The 16,630-nt window shown below is 50.4% G+C and overlaps 1 protein-coding gene across 3 annotated transcripts in view; it reads left to right on the forward strand.

The window, feature by feature from the left end:
• Positions 1 to 1,182: 1,182 nt before the first annotated feature.
• Positions 1,183 to 16,630, forward strand: part of RERE (arginine-glutamic acid dipeptide repeats) — a 175,261-nt gene continuing 159,813 nt past the window's right edge. For all 3 annotated transcript variants that reach the window (XM_054292111.1, XM_054292112.1, XM_054292113.1), the window contains exon 1: positions 1,183 to 1,222. The gene's annotated coding sequence lies outside the window, so the exon portion shown is untranslated. The remainder of the gene's footprint in view (positions 1,223 to 16,630) is intronic.

Raw genomic sequence — 16,630 nt, forward strand, 5'->3', positions numbered from 1 at the left:
CTGAGGCTGATGACTGGTCACTAATGCATGAGAATGAGCCAGCTCGGGGCAAGCAGGCACGTCAGACACGTCCAGGACAGAGGGACTGAGCACAGCAGGGCTGCTCAGCCCGGGGCAATGGGCTGCCTGTCCCTGAGAGTGTCCCGGGCCCGCTTGGAGCACGCTTGGGCACCGGGGTCACCCTCATGGCTGGCCATCCCTGAATGTCCCAGGCCAGCCTTGGGCACCGGGGTCACCCTCATGGTTGACCATCCCTCAGAGTGTCCCAGGGCAGCCCAGGACAGGGGAAGCTGTGGGGTGGATGGTTGTGAGATCCATTGATGGTGTTCACTAATTCGTGTCCCTCTAAGCCAAACCATGCAGAGGCTCTGTCCATTTCCACTCCAGCCCCTGTCCCTTTCCCCCTCCTCTGTCCATTTCCCCTCCTCTGTCCATTTCCCCTCCACCGGAGGGCTCAGGTCGGACCCCTGAAGGTCTGGGCGGTCGGGATGGAACATTGGACACTCAGAATTCATGGCACTCAGCGCTCTGGGTGAGGAGGACACGGCGGGCACGGGCCGTGAGCTGGACTCGATGTCCCACAGCTCCTTTCCAACCCCACCGGTGCCGCGATTCCACAGCCGACAGCGGGGCTGGGAGCGGCGGGGGACAAAGACACCTCAAACCATCCCCGTGGCGCTCGGGACGGCGATCATGGAACCGGCCCGCAGAACCGGGGGAGGGAAGGAAGGAAGAAGGGGAAGGAAGGAAGGATAAGGGGAAGGAAGAAGAAGAAGGGGCCAAGCCGCCCCTCCCTCCGTCTCTCCCTCACAGCCGCCTTTGTGCCCGGCGCCGCCCCCGCCTCCCCTCGCGTTTAAATGCCCTCCATCCCGCGCCGCCATTGGCCGGCGGGTCACGCGGCGCGGCGCGGCGGCCAATGGCGCGCGGCGATACTGGCGGGGCGCGCGGCCGGCGGCGTTGCTGGGTGCCCGCGGTGCGTGCGTGCGCGAGGGCCGGGGCGGGCGGGGGCAGCGCGGGACCGGCGGCCGCTCCTCCTCCTCCTCCTCCTCCTCCTCCTCCTCCGTCCCCTCCTTGTTCCCCGGGAAGATGCCCCTGGGCTGCCGCTGCTGAGGCACCGCACCGCGCGGGCTCCCCGCCGCTCGCTCCCCCCCGCGCCGCCGCCGCCGCCGCTTTGTCCCGGCAGCGCCCCGGAGCCGCCGCGGATGGTGTAGAGCCCGCCGAGGTGGGTGGGCCGCGCTGGCGGGGGAGGCCGCGGGGAGGGAGGGACGGGGCGAGCCCGGCGGGCCGCGGGGATGCTCCGGGGGCAGCGGGAGTCGCGCTGCCGGGGCTGGGCTGCGCGCCCCGCGGGGATTTGTTCGCTTCGGCCGCGGCTCCGCGTTTGTTTCTTTATTTTGCTGCTCGCCCGTCGCGCCCGCCTGATGCTCCGTGGGGATAATGTGCTCAGGGAAAGGCTTAACTTGTTAGCCATCCAAATAAAGGGGGTGTATGTATGACTTATACGTGATTTAAATGCGCGCACACGGGTGAACGGCTCGGCTGTTTAAAAGGCTCACTTGCTTTCATGTGTGTAGGTATGGAATCCTGAAATGAAGATTTTATGCAAATTGATTTAATCATAACATTTTCGGTAGCATAGAAAGGGGTGGGGTTTTCTCTTTCTTCTTTTTTTTTTTTTTTCCTCTCTTTCGTTTGTTTTGTTTTGTTCCCATTTCTCTTTCTAAAGCGTGAAAAGAAGATGCCCAGAATCAGGAAAGTAGTAGGAGGTAGACAACATTGGAGATTTCATTGCTGAAACTGACTGCTCAAGAAATTGCTGGGAACAAAACAATATGATTCATTGTTGAGGTGTCTCTGCCCTTAGATTTATTTTTACAGGCTGCTCGCAGTTATTTTGGTTTGCTGAGTTCTTATGCTGAGTTTTTCCTCGAAGCAGCAGCGTTCTTGGAGATGAGGAGCTCAGAGGGTTTTTATGCAGTCAGCAGGCTGCTGTCTGATGGCTGTTTACTCCTGCCTTACATTGGCCAATTATTGAAATCAAAGGTGTTATTTCGCCTGTGCACCCGTGCAGCTGAACTGAGGAGCCTCACGCAGTAGTTCACCCTGTTAGAATTCAGTAAAAATGCTTTCTCAGAACAGATCTGAAGTGACAATTCAGGTACTAAAATGTGGGGTTTAACCAGATAAAAATGAACACTGGGTCAAAAGAAGTAGTTCTTGGTTGTGAAAGGTGCATGTCAATTTTTTGGATAATGTGCAATACACAAATGTACAACATGTTTTGTTGTTGTTCTGGTATCGCCAGGCAAACATTTTGGGGTTTTTTTGTTTGGTTTTTTTTTTTTTTTTTTTTTCCTTTTGATACCCAGCTCCCTTAGAACTGAGCAATCCATGGTGGCTGAGAGGCGTGGGGCCGTTTCTATGATAATAAAACACTCGTGCAAAGCCGTCTCCCCCTGGTTTCGGTGCCGGAGCCGGCCCGGGGGTGCCGGGGGGGGCTGCAGGCCGTGCCCAGCGCCGGCTGTGGGTGCCGAGGGAGGGCAGAGCAGGAGGCGGCTGCACACACACAATGCCCGGGCTGCGAGCTCATTGTTCTTGTGCGCCCGCCGCCGCCGGGGCTCGGCTGCTGCACGGCGCCGTGTTGGGGAGCGGGGCCGGAGCGCGGCCCCGGTACCGGCCCTGCCCTGCCCTGCCCGCCCGGAACGGCCCTCGGTGCCCGGGAGCGGGAGAGGGACCCGGGGCCCGCCGGTGCGCCGTGCGGAGCGGGAGCACGCGAGGTGAGGCTGGCAAGTGCACTGCGCTCCATGCAACTTTGCTCTTTTCCTCCTCCTTTCCCCCCTCTGTCCCCCTTTTCCCCCCTCTCTCCCCCTTTTCCCCTCTCTCCCCTTTTCCTTTCTCCCTCTCCCTTCCCTCCCCCTTGTTCCCCGAACAACCCCCTGCCTGGCAGCTCCTCACAGCCCCTGCTGCCCATGGGCTCTGCTGCCAGGGGAGGGCACACCACAGAAAAGCCTGGGCATGACAAAAGCAAGAGGAAGTGCAGAGCTTGACTCCGGTGTACACACGGTTTCCCTTCCTGGTGCTTGTTTCAGGCTTTTGTTTTGCCAGCAGTGTGTGTGTGGAAAGGCTCTGTCAGAGCAGCTGTGGGACTGGGGGGTGTCCGGAGCTGGGGTGCACCCCCGGGGTCCCTGAGTGCAGCCCCTTCCTCCTGGCAGGGCTGGGGGTGGAAAGGAGCAGCTGCTGCACAAGGGCTTGAGCTATGGGGTGGTGAGATATGTAAAATCTCAGCTGGCTAGCTGGTGAGCATGGGGTGTGCAGAAGGGAGTGTAAAATAAAATAACGTGGTTGTTGAGCAAAAGTTGCCAGTGCTGGATCCTTTGGAAAACAGGAAACAGTGACTGTCATAGTTTAATCATGCGGTCTCCGAGTTTGGTTTTGACTCTTTAGCTGACTTCAGTGTGTAATTGGGGTAAATGACTTCATTTTCCTCACCTGAATGAAATGTGCTGGTTGCCTCTGGCTTGAGGACACTTTTTGGGTGTTTTTCTCGCACTCCCAGCTTTGGTGTGGCCGGGGACTGTGGCTATTGTCTGCCTGAATGCTGCGAGGTCACAGAGGTGCAGGGAAGCACTTGTGCTGCCTCTCTGTGCCTCTGGGGCTCCTGTGCCTGTGAATTTCTGCTCTGCAGGGGCTGCGATGGGAAACTCTGCCCCTGGACAAAGCTCCTGATGCTCCTGTGCGAAACAGGGAATATTTCCTGGGCAGAAAAGGTGACTGGGACCAGGACAGACAGCCCTGCCCTCGCCAGTCATTGCTGTGGCTCAGCAGGCAGAGATTTCTGTGCATCCAGGGTTTGTTTTACCTTGGGTGGGGGTTATTAGCAGCAGTGATTTCTGTGCATCCAGGGTTTGTTCTACCTTGCTGGGGGTTATTAGCAGCAGTGATTTCTGTGCATCCAGGGTTTGTTTTACCTTGGGTGGGGGTTATTAGCAGCAGTGATTTCTGTGCATCCAGGGTTTGTTTTACCTTGGGTGGGGGTTATTAGCAGCAGTGATTTCTGTGCATCCAGGGTTTGTTCTACCTTGGGTGGGGGTTATTAGCAGCAGTGATTTCTGTGCATCCATGGGTTTGTTCTACCTTGCTGGGGGTTATTAGGAGCAGTGATTTCTGTGCATCCAGGGTTTGTTCTACCTTGCTGGGGGTTATTAGCAGCAGTGATTTCTGTGCATCCAGGGGTTTGTTCTACCCTGATAGGGGTTATTAGCAGCAGTGATTTCTGTGCATCCAGGGTTTGTTTTACCTTGGGTGGGGGTTATTAGCAGCAGTGATTTCTGTGCATCCAGGGGTTTGTTTTACCTCGCTGGGGGCTGTTTGCCTGCAGAGTCCTTCCTGTGGAGTTGTGGGAGCAGATCCAGGGCTGCCACAGCAAAGTGAGTCAGTGACAGCATTCATGGGTTTGAGGAGAGGTGTGTGTGTGATTTTTGAAGCTGTGAACTTACAAAGCTGTGCTGGGGAGGGTCAGGTTGGATTTCAGGGAAAGGTTTTTCTCCCAGAGGGTGCCCGGGGAATGGGCACGGCCCCCAGGCTGCCAGAGCTCTCAGGGATGCCCAGGGTGGGATTTTGGGGGGTCTGGGTAGGGCTGAGAGCTGGACTCTGATCCCCATGGGTCCCTTCCAGCTCAGGAGATCCTGTGATCCTGTCATTGTTAACACCTCTTGCAGCTTAGGTGAGGAAAAGGGCATTTTGGTGTTGTGAATTAATAGCTGCCTTTTTAAAATAACAATCTGTAAATTTATTCTCACAGCTCCAAAACGCATCTTTCTATGGAAACCACGCCGGGTGGTTGTTCCAGCCATAAAGAACTGCTTTCACTTTTGGGACAGGAGGGCCCCAGGTGTGCCGGGCACAGGGAATTCAGGGTGTGTGAATGGAGGGTAATGGCTCTGTAGGGCACAGGGAATTCGGGGTGTGTGAATGGAGGGTAATGGCTCTGTAGGGCACAGGGAATTCAGGGTGTGTGAGTGCAGGGTAATGGCTCTGTAGGGCACAGGGAATTCGGGGTGTGTGAATGGAGGGTAATGGCTCTGTAGGGCACAGGGAATTCGGGGTGTATGAATGGAGGGTAATGGCTCTGTAGGGCACAGGGAATTCGGGGTGTGTGAATGGAGGGTAATGGCTCTGTAGGGCACAGGGAATTCGGGGTGTATGAATGGAGGGTAATGGCTCTGTAGGGCACAGGGAATTCGGGGTGTGTGAATGGAGGGTAATGGCTCTGTAGGGCACAGGGAATTCGGGGTGTGTGAATGGAGGGTAATGGTCCTGTAGGGCACAGGGAATTCAGGGTGTGTGAATGGAGGGTAATGGCTCTGTAGGGCACAGGGAATTCAGGGTGTGTGAATGGAGGGTAATGGCCCTGTAGGGCACAGGGAATTCAGGGTGTGTGAGTGCAGGGTAATGGCTCTGTAGGGCACAGGGAATTCAGGGTGTGTGAATGGAGGGTAATGGCTCTGTAGGGCACAGGGAATTCAGGGTGTGTGAATGGAGGGTAATGGTCCTGTAGGGCACAGGGAATTCGGGGTGTGTGAGTGCAGGGGTAATGGCCCTGCAGAAGGTGCCTGCATTGCCCCAGGGGCTCTGACTTCATCCCAGCTCTCTGAGGGACCCCGTGAGCCCCAGTGCCAGGTTACACTCTGCTCCTGGTGCTGAACAGTGCCCGGATTGTGCTTCATTTGTAGTCGGGAAAATAATGACAATTGGAAAACAATTAGTTATTATGTGATCCTGAAATGAGATGAGGGAGCGAGGACATAAATTAAAAAGGGGTGGCTGGGGTTGGAGTTAACCATTAAAAAACCCAAACAAACTCAAAACAACCGACTCTAAGTTTCTAATGAACTGGTATTTGGGGTTTTTTTAAAGTGGCATCCTGGCTAGACTAGCTATTTTTAATGTTCAGCTATTTTTCACTCTGGTTTTACTATATGTTACAGTTGTCTCAGTTGCATGAAGTCTAAACAAATCATCCTACTTCACTTAAAAGGATGCATGCTCTCTGATTTTAGCTCAGAGCTTAAATTTAAATCAATAGGTTGAAAATGCAGCGTATTTTTAAGTGAAACCTATCTTTGAACCATAACAGAACAAACCCCCTATTGATTGGAAACCTGTTTGTTCAATGTGCTTCTTTTTCAAGCTGCCTGAGATGAAGTTTGCAGGTTTGGTTGGTGTGTGGGGCACTGAGGGAGGCGAGTGTGATCAGCTGCTTTTGGGAGAAACCCCTGTCCCCCTCGCAGGGACGGAGGTGTGGGGAGCAGAGCCACAAGGCAGCTTTGTGCTCTCTGCCAGCACGGGCTTTGCTCGTGTTGGTGGCTGTGCCCAAGGGCTCCTTTCAGAGAGGCTGATGGGGGAACAAAGGAGCAAACAAGATATGAATGCTGCCCTGACTCCGTGTGCCTCCAGCCCGCGGGTAGGGCTGCCTGCGAGGGGCTGAAAAGCACAAGCACATCGAAATATTGGCCTGGCTGTGCCTGCCTCAGTAGGTGTTGCGTGCTTGAATCGCGTTTGTTTTTAATGCAAATGTTTGTTAGTTCACTGAGCGCCCGGAATTGTACACTGACCTGGAGAAAAGTGCAACTAGGAGGATACAAACAGCACATTTCCCTCTGTGCCCGGCGGGGGGAATGGTCACCGCTTTGTGTTTGGGTTTTTATCCTTTGGAATTCTTAGAAACGTGTGTTTGGCATGCTCTGTGTGGCGGTGCTGGTGTTTCTCTGGGTTCTATTTGCATTTGGCATCTTAATTATGTTAGAAGTGCAGTTCTGAAAATGTGGATCGCTTTGGGTACCACATAAATTCCATGGATGAAAAAGTAAGTTTTGGTGATTGAGTTAGTGAAAAATGGGCTATTCCCTGACTGTGTAGGTTGTCTTTTGTTCTTCCTACAGAACACAAATGAGAGGCCAGTTCACATTCTACGATTCAGGATAAGTGGAAGAAAATGAGTGCTCGTTAATTTTGAGGTCTTTGTTAATCTGTGCATTTAATCTACTTGTCTGTAATAAAAAAAAGTTACCGTGGTATTATTAATCCCTGACTGAGAGTCAATTTTGGCCTGTTTCAGATATGTAACAGGATTTCTCTTTTATGGTGATGGGTGTTCGTGATCTTTTCTGGTACAGGCAGTGAGGGCTGGAGTGTAAATTTATTTTCCTGATCAGCAGAATGAAGGTTCTGTTTTAGTGTTTCTGCCGAGGAGACAGGAGCTGGTAAGTCCTGAAGTTTGCTCCCTCCATCCCTGTTGCCTGTGAAATCCTCTTTTTTCCTCTGTCCTTCCTAGCAGTTGAGTGGGCAATAACATGGCTGTGCCTACGGGCTCCTGGCTGCCAAGCAAAACCCCAAATGCTGCTTTCTGTCTGGCCATGCCTTACTGGGGATGTAATTAATTAGAGAGTTTTTTCCTATCCATCTGCTGGCTTGCACAAAACTTTCAGGAATGTTGGTTATTGCCGAGATGACTGTGGTGGCAGGCTGGTTGGAAATTCATTATGCACTACAAGTTACTGGCATGAAATAAGAGAAGGAGGGAATTGGGGAGGGGGGAAGGGGAAGCTGAGGTGAATTAGGGAAGTTTGTTTTCTCTGAGGAAAGGGGATAAAGAAAGAGAAAGGAAGTTGTCATCCAGTGCTAATAAATATTTCTGTCTGGGTGATGAGCAGTGTCTCCTTTATGTTGGTCCTTTTCATGTGGCCAACTGCTTTGGGGTGGAAGCAGACAAATTATTGGGCACTGGGCCCATCTTCCTGCAGATTTTCCTTCTTCTTTTTTTAGAGCTCTTTAGAAGTGCTGTAGTGTCTGTCAGCTGGTCTGGGAGCAGGCATCTCCTGCAACTGCTGGTAAAATACACAGGGGAAACATTCTTGTCATGTAGTAAAAGTGAGTAAAACCAGTAAGGAGCAGGATTTCTTACCGGTGAGAAGTCACTGTTGAAACTTTTCGGAAGCCCGGCTTTTGTTAGGTTTGGTGTGAGGCTGCGTGTGTGTTTGTGGCATTTTCCCCACATGCAGCAGGTGTTCGGTGCATGGGGAAGGTGCCAGTTCTGTTCTCCTGACCCACAGGTGCCTTCCAGCAGCCCCTCAGTGTCTGTCTGTAGGAAATGTGTTCAGTGCATGGGGAAGGTGCCAGTTCTGACCCACAGGTGCCCTCCAGCAGCCCCTCAGTGTCTGTCTGTAGGAAATGTGTTCAGTGCATGGGGAAGGTGCCAGTTCTGTTCTCCTGACCCACAGGTGCCCTCCAGCAGCCCCTCAGTGTCTGTCTGTAGGAAATGTGTTCAGTGCATGGGGAAGGTGCCAGTTCTGACCCACAGGTGCCTTCCAGCAGCCCCTCAGTGTCTGTCTGTAGGAAATGTGTTCAGTGCATGGGGAAGGTGCCAGTTCTGTTCTCCTGACCCACAGGTGCCCTCCAGCAGCCCCTCAGTGTCTGTCTGTAGGAAATGTGTTCAGTGCATGGGGAAGGTGCCAGTTCTGACCCACAGGTGCCCTCCAGCAGCCCCTCAGTGTCTGTCTGTAGGAAATGTGTTCAGTGCATGGGGAAGGTGCCAGTTCTGACCCACAGGTGCCCTCCAGCAGCCCCTCAGTGTCTGTCTGTAGGAAATGTGTTCAGTGCATGGGGAAGGTGCCAGTTCTGTTCTCCTGACCCACAGGTGCCCTCCAGCAGCCCTTCAGTGTCTGTCTGTAGGAAATGTGTTCAGTGCATGGGGAAGGTGCCAGTTCTGACCCACAGGTGCCTTCCAGCAGCCCTTCAGTGTCTGTCTGTAGGAAATGTGTTCAGTGCATGGGGAAGGTGCCAGTTCTGACCCACAGGTGCCCTCCAGCAGCCCTTCAGTGTCTGTCTGTAGGAAATGTGTTCAGTGCATGGGGAAGGTGCCAGTTCTGACCCACAGGTGCCCTCCAGCAGCCCCTCAGTGTCTGTCTGTAGGAAATGTGTTCAGTGCATGGGGAAGGTGCCAGTTCTGACCCACAGGTGCCCTCCAGCAGCCCCTCAGTGTCTGTCTGTAGGAAATGTGTTCAGTGCATGGGGAAGGTGCCAGTTCTGACCCACAGGTGCCTTCCAGCAGCCCCTCAGTGTCTGTCTGTAGGAAATGTGTTCAGTGCATGGGGAAGGTGCCAGTTCTGACCCACAGGTGCCCTCCAGCAGCCCCTCAGTGTCTGTCTGTAGGAAATGTGTTCAGTGCATGGGGAAGGTGCCAGTTCTGACCCACAGGTGCCCTCCAGCAGCCCCTCAGTGTCTGTCTGTAGGAAATGTGTTCAGTGCATGGGGAAGGTGCCAGTTCTGACCCACAGGTGCCTTCCAGCAGCCCCTCAGTGTCTGTCTGTAGGAAATGGCTCTGGACCCTTCATCACAGAGGCTCTGGCATCTCAGCCCTGCACTCGGAGCACTGCCTGTTCCATAACCACCCATGTATTGCACAAACTGACACATGCTGTCATTTGAGCTCATGTCTTTAAAATTTTAACCAAAACGAAGCCAGAGAGGCCTTTCCTCTGTCGCTGCTGAGGTCACAATGGCCTGGAGGGAGCTGGTAGGGCCGCACCACGTCCTGAACCTGAGCACCTGCAGTAATTATGGGGTTGCATTGCAAAGTACAGCAGGATGGTCTAGACTTGAGTGTTTTGGTGTGGTGAAATAGAGAATTCAAGCAGAATATGATGGTTCCTGTCAAAGCTCACTGTTTTGGCAACCAGTTTATTCCCTGGTCTAAAGAAAATGGCAAATTCAGTTAGTAATTAACTATGCATTATAGGGTGTTAGGGGATCAGCAGCTTTGTGCTAAATATCAAAGCTATTAAATATATGTGTTTAAGGATTATGAATCTTCTTAAACAAGTGCATATATGGCAGTAGTCTGCTGATGCCAGCATCCACAAGGGACTGGAATATGTTTACATGAAAAGTGTCATGAATATGAAAGGAGAAAGTGCTGTAGATCATGGAATTCTGGTGCTTTAAGGGCTGTATTTCCCTGAGAAATAGCCAGTAAAAAACCAGTAGTGGCAGACAATTGGGACCTTCAGAGGGGCTTTGAATGAAGAAGAACACAGGTTCATCAGAGCAGCTGCTCCCTGCTTTAAGTGCAGGAAACACAATTTAGCAATGGCTGTGTGTCCTTTGGTGCCTGGTACTGCCGTGCCAGGGGTGCAGCCTGGCTAAGAAGGAATGCAGTGTCTCCATTAAAGATCTTCTAATGAGGTCGGTGCAGGAGACTTAAACACTTAATCCTCATTTCTACAAACTGGGAGTGAGATGCAGGAAATCTAATTTATGTCTCTAAGGTCATTCATTTTCATGAAACTTAATAGACCTGGCTCTGACTGCTCCTTAAACCACTGAATTATGTTACTTGCCTTCCAACATGAACCCTTCAGATGAGAACCTTTACTCCATGATTCAACAAACCTATTTACCTGGACACTTAAAGCTTGCTGTGTGTCAAATGCCCAGCTGGTAACTCCCCAGGAAATAACTGGATTTTCCCCTTGATGTGCCCCTCCTGTCTGTGGTTGATCAGGGAAACCAGTAAGAATCCAGTTCTCTTCTGCTCTGCTGGAACAGCCCTGGCTGCTGTTGGAATGCTTGATCAGAGTTCTGAGCTATTGGAGGGCAGTAGGTGAAAAGGCAGTGCTGCACACAGTCTGCTGATCTGAAGGTTGGTTTTAATTGTGCTAATTCATGGGGAGGTTCTGGGTTTATCAGTTCCTGTATCTCACATGTTCCTTAGCAGGTCACTAGAAGTGTATGTGACTTGTAACATGTTTATTTTGTGCCTCTGCTTGGGTGTTTTTCATAGTTCTGCCCATTTCCCCGCTGTAAACTTTGAGATTCTCCCTGTTCTGCTTTTTGGTGATGAATGTGAGTGTTTGAGGATGTTTCTTTTTCCCTGAGCCTCAGTCCCTGTGACAGCTCACCTTGCAGGGCTGGCTTTGTTAAACAGCCTGTAAACAGCATATCTGCTCATTCTTCTGCCTGGAAAAAGTCATTTGATTCTTATTTCCTGCTTGTCTTCATGCTGAATAGCCTCAGTCCTTCATTGTTGGGTTTTATTGTGTAAGTGCTTGTCTTTGGAGCGTGAGCAGCGCTGGTTCTCTGGGTGCTCACTGCTCTCTGCAGCCCTGCCTCAATTAACGGGCTCTTCCCTGCGCTAATTAGTCAGCAAATAACTCCTTCCACGGCTTTTGTCCCAAAGTACGAGTTGGCGAGATGTGGAGTGTAATTACTTTTGTGTGTGTTTAGTCAAGGCTCCGAGTCCCCAGAAGTTCCGTTCGCGCTTTGCTCGCTGTCCTGTCCTGTTCTGTTCTGGGAACATCTGGGGTGTTCTGAGAGGGGCTGGGAGGGGTTCCTGGAGCATCCCTGGTCCGGGGGTCTGTTTGAGCCTGTGTGTCCTGTGTTAGATCCCCAGGGTATTGCACTTGGGTAATACCTTCCATTCCTGCAGCATCCCTGGTCCGGGGGTCTGTTTGAGCCTGAGTGTCCTGTGTTGGATCCCCAGGGTATTGCATGTAGGTAATATCTTCCATTCCTGGAGCATCCCTGGTCCGGGGGTCTGTTTGAGCCTGTGTGTCCTGTGTTGGATCCCCAGGCTATTGCATGTAGGCAATATTTTCCATTCTTAGGAGGGGTTCCTGGAGCATCCCTGGTCCAGGGGGTCTGTTTGAGCCTGTGTCCTGTGTTATATCCCCACACTTTATTGCACTTAGGTAATATCTTCCATTCCTGGGAGGGGTTCCTGGAGCATCCCTGGTCCAGGGGTTCTGTTTGAGCCTGTGTGTCCTGTGTTAGATCCCCAGGGTATTGCATGTAGGTAATATCTTCCATTCCTGGGAGGGGTTCCTGCAGCATCCCTGGTCCAGGGGGTCTGTTTGAGCCTGAGTGTCCTGTGTTGGATCCCCAGGGTATTGCATGTAGGTAATACCTTCCATTCCTGGAGCATCCCTGGTGGGTCTGTTTGAGCCTGTGTGTCCTGTGTTAGATCCCCAGGCTATTGCATGTAGGCAATATTTTCCATTCTTAGGAGGGGTTCCTGGAGCATCCCTGGTCCAGGGGGTCTGTTTGAGCCTGTGTCCTGTGTTATATCCCCACACTTTATTGCACTTAGGTAATATCTTCCATTCCTGGGAGGGGTTCCTGGAGCATCCCTGGTCCAGGGGGTCTGTTTGAGGCTGAGTGTGTGTCCTGTGTTAGATTCCCTGGTTATTGCATGTAGGTAATATCTTCCATTCCTGGACATGATAGAGGGTCAGGGCACAAGCAGGCAGCAAGTGAGACTGGGGAGAGTCCAGGCTGTGAATTCCTGACAAGAATTTAGATGTTGGTACCACAATATTTGAGTTGTGCTCCAGACACAAAAGTGGCCAAACTCATTGCATGACCTTGAGCCAAGAAACTCCTTGCAGCTGTGTTCTGCTTACAGGAGAGGTGTGAGGGTGCTTTGTTATCAGGGAGCTTTATAGCTGTTGGGCAATAACAAAGTGCCAATTTGCTGTGCCTGTTTACTCTGCTAATCTAAAAATGTGTTTGACTTAGTTAAACACAATGTTTCCTTTTCTCGGTGATTGTAAAACGGGTAGTTAATGAATAAAAAAATATAAATATATGCATTTAATGGTATATTTACATCAAAACATCACTGAGCTCAGTTCCATGTCATTGCAGATCACCATGTTCTCACTGTACCTTTGAGTTTAAGGCATTTGCTCTTCTTTTACTTAATTCTGATGGCAACTGAATGTTGTATCTTTGCATTTGTTATTTTGTGTCCCAGTGTATCTATTTGGTATTACTTGTCCATAGTAAAGTAGTTTAGGGTTTTTCCATACCAGCAGCTGTGGAGAATATCTAATTCCTTGGTATTGAATGGAAATTATTCTTATTGTTTTTTAAATGCCTCTTCTGTTAGATGCCAAGTTTGAGCTATATTAATTTTTCTTTTCCTTAAAAGTTTTAGAACAAATTTCTGGTTTGCTGTTTTCCGTGGTTCTCAGAACTCTTGTGGTGGATCAAGTTTGCCTTTAAGATAAGCTTTGTGGGGATAATCTTGCCCTTGGTTTAGGTGTTTGTGCATTCAGTGGAGCAGAAGGATGAGGCAGGACAGCTCTGGGCGTTCCTGGTGCTGAGTCCTGCCCTTGGTGTCCCTCCTGTTCCTCCCCAACCCACACTGGAAATATCCTCAGGAACCTTCCCTCTGCCTCCTGAAACTGCAGGGCTTGGCATTTCACTTCCAGGTGCTCAGAGGTGAAGTTCTGAATGCTGAATGAGCCTTCCAGGATGGAAGGAGGTGGAGGTGCCTCACTGGAGGCTGGGGAAAAGCCAGGGGGATATTTCCTATGTACATGTTTGGTTTTAATAAAAATATGTTCTGCAGAATCCAGTTCAGTAGGAACGTAATTTGCACCTCATTTAAATAAGGTTTTTCAATCAGTCTGTGGTCCAGTGGGTGTATGAAGAATCAAATGTGTGTTCTCCCTTCCCCGGGGAGAGGAAGGGCGGGCTCCGGGGAGGAAAATGAGGCAGAAGAGATTAATACTTGCAGTGCAGGAAACACTGATCCCTCTGTGATCTAAAGTTTCTGTTTGAAGTCCAGGCAGGTCTGTTCTCTGTGTGCCTGGATGTGTGTTTGAGCTGCTGTGGCCTTTCTGTCTGGGCTGTGATTAGAGAAGTGGTTGTGGCTGTAGTGAGCTGGTGTCACAACTAAAACCAAAATAGTCCTTAAACTCTAAAATAAAACTCAAACAATTATCAGGGAGCATGGCTGGGGCAGGAGGGTTTCCTCCTCCTGTGAGTGTACTTAGGTGTGTGCATGAGTTTGCCTCATTTCTTGAATGTGACTTATTTTTTTCCCCTCTAGTTTTTTTTTTTTTCCCCCCTAAGGTTCATTGCATTAATTTTCCTCATTATGTTGATACAGAAAGACACCAGACTTGAAAGGTACCTTAAAAAAGCCCTTGTCTTCAGTGCTCAGGGAAATGCCTCAAAAACCCTTGCAGTTTTGAGAGGAGTGGGTTTTTGTGTGGGCAGAACCTATTTGAGCAGCATCCCTGGGAGGTTGCTGCCTGCTTAGTTCGCTGATGTTCCCGGGTCTCAGGTCATCAGTTCCTGCTTGCAGAGCTGGGGCTTCGGGGCCCAGCCATCCCTGGCAGCTCTGGCTCTGCAGCTGTGGGGAGATGCTGCTGCAGTTTCACAAGGCTGCAGATGTTGAGTGTTTGTCAGGAGGAGCTGGAGCGTGCCACGTGCCCGATGTGCCTGCTCTGGTGACTTGATTAGCTCTGGGTTTGGGCTGCAGATAAATTGGCTGTCAGCGAGGGCTGCCAGTGTTGTCTCTATAGCGCAGCACAATTTTTAGGTGTTTTGGTTTGTTTTTTGAGCCACTGGTATCAAAACAAACCGTGAGTGCCCCGGGGACCGAGCCTGCCCGAATTGGGAGCTCTCACATTAGTGAGAAACTGAGATGAGGGGAGCACTGGAGTCTGGCATTTGGGGGTACCCTGGGAAGGGAAATGCATCAAATAATGTCAGAGGAGGGAGCTGCTCAATGCTGTCAGAGTGCAGCAGCCCCAGGGGTTGCACATGTGGGAATCCTGAGCCCCAGCACCCTCTGAGATCCTCCCAGCTCCTGTGAGCCCCAGCACCCTCCCAGGTCCCTGCGGGAGCTGGCAGTCCATGGAAATGCACAGAATTGCATTTGGCTGCTGCCATCAGCGCAGTGTGCTCCTGAGAGGACAAAGCCTTTGTGTAGTCTGGCTTTTTGATGATCCCGAGCTTGAGGAAACCCACGTTTCTCTGTAGTGGTAACTCATTCAGCTGTGTCTAAAATCTGATTCTCTCTTGTAGGAGGCAAAAATATTTGCTATGCCTTTGGTTCTCAGTGAAGTGTCAGAGCTGAAACACGTTTAAAGGGATCTGTGTTAGATCACAAGGTTTAATTTTGCTTGCTTGTGCACTTTTTTCCTCCAGCAGGGGATTTCTTGCTATTTTCTTGGTGTGAAAAAGAGCCCTTAGGGTGCCTTTCACCATGGCACAGCCCCATCCAAAAGGAAAATGGGAAAAAAAAAAAGTGGAAAACGGAAGGGTTTGGGGAATGTGCTTCTCAAAAAGAATGTGACAGCTCACCTACACATCACTTCATTCCGTGTGTGTCAGGGGAGTTCATCAGAGATGTATTTGCTCATCTGTGCTAAAGAGAATTCCTTCTGTGACTGAGCAGCTGCCGAGCTCAGAGTCGCACACTGGGGGCTGAGGTGAGGCAGTGATTCAGGTTTGGGCCGCAGGTCGGTGCCGCTCCTGTGTCTGTGGCAGCGTGGTTGGTGGTGAGATGCTGGATTTCATTGTTCCCGGAGCAGGGAGGAGCTGGGCACAGCCCCGAGCCCTGGCTGGCCCTGCAGTGCCAGGGCTGGCCTGGCTGTGCTTGCCACACGTCTGAGGCAGGGAAAGCTTTCCCTTGGAAACATTTCTGCCTGGCTTTAGGAGAAGGGGAAAGAGCTGCGCAGATGATTATTAGGGGAGCTTGGGAGTGCAAACTGTGTTTGTTGGAAAGGAGCCAGCTCTTAAACAGAACTGTAAAGACCCGTGCTCTGATCAGCTTTTGAATGTGGAAAGAGCTCCCCGGTCTGAATTACAGGGCTCTGGTTAAATGATTACACGAGGTATGTTTAAAAATAGCAAATGTCTTTTATGTCCAGTCAAATAAGGTTCTTGGCAGTCAAATGAAATCTATGTTGACTTCCATCTGACAGCCAAGTGACTCAAATTCTATGTTTCCTAAAGGAAAATGGCTTTTTTATTTTTAGTTTCCGATTAATTCCATTGTAGCCTGGAACAATAAATAATCTTGTACTGGATTTTCTTTATAAAAGTAGGATCCATAACTCTGCAAGCAAGCTTTAGTTCAGCTGTTTGAAACAGGGGGGGTTTAAATGCTGTGCTAAGGCAAGTTGGAATTTGTGAGGGCTCTTTTTTCAGTGGGAAATGGTCTGTTGAATGCTTCTCTAGCATGTTCCTGTGCACTTCAGCTTGCCAGATTAACGGAGCCATTAGTAATAGCCACTCCTGCTCCTTCAGCATGAAAGAGTTGGTAAGCATGGAGCTATATGTAGTTTGTATTTTTAATTAAACTTGTACTGGGATTATCTTGTATTACCAGCTACCTCCTAGAAGATTATGTTCATAAAAGGTTCATGAGTTGTTAAGTGGAAGAGATTAAAGTGATTGTTGGCGTGTTAGTAGAATTATTTGTTGCCTACGCAGCATTTGTTCATAGCTTTAATTTGCCAGTAATGGAAGACAAGTAAAATGCAAGCATCTGACTTTTAAAATCTACACTAGCTGACAAAACCAGGCCGTATTTCAGAGTGATTGCCTTTTGTGTTATTATTCTTTTAATGTGATGTTTGCTTGCTCAGAAATATCGAGTGGAAGAATATTGTTTTCAGTGTTTTCGGCGCCCTTACATTCTGGTGATACTCTTAATCGTGTGACCAGAAATGTATTTTATTAAAAATGGAAAACCACTTAAAGCGTGGAGGGGATAAAGGAGCACAAAGAACTGATGAGCAGATGCTGGAGGAGATGGTTTCTATTATAGTGGACC

This window comes from Melozone crissalis, unplaced genomic scaffold, assembly GCF_028551555.1.
Source record: "Melozone crissalis strain CALT ecotype California unplaced genomic scaffold, PUWL_Pcris_2 ptg000107l_1, whole genome shotgun sequence".
Lineage (NCBI taxonomy): Eukaryota > Metazoa > Chordata > Aves > Passeriformes > Passerellidae > Melozone > Melozone crissalis.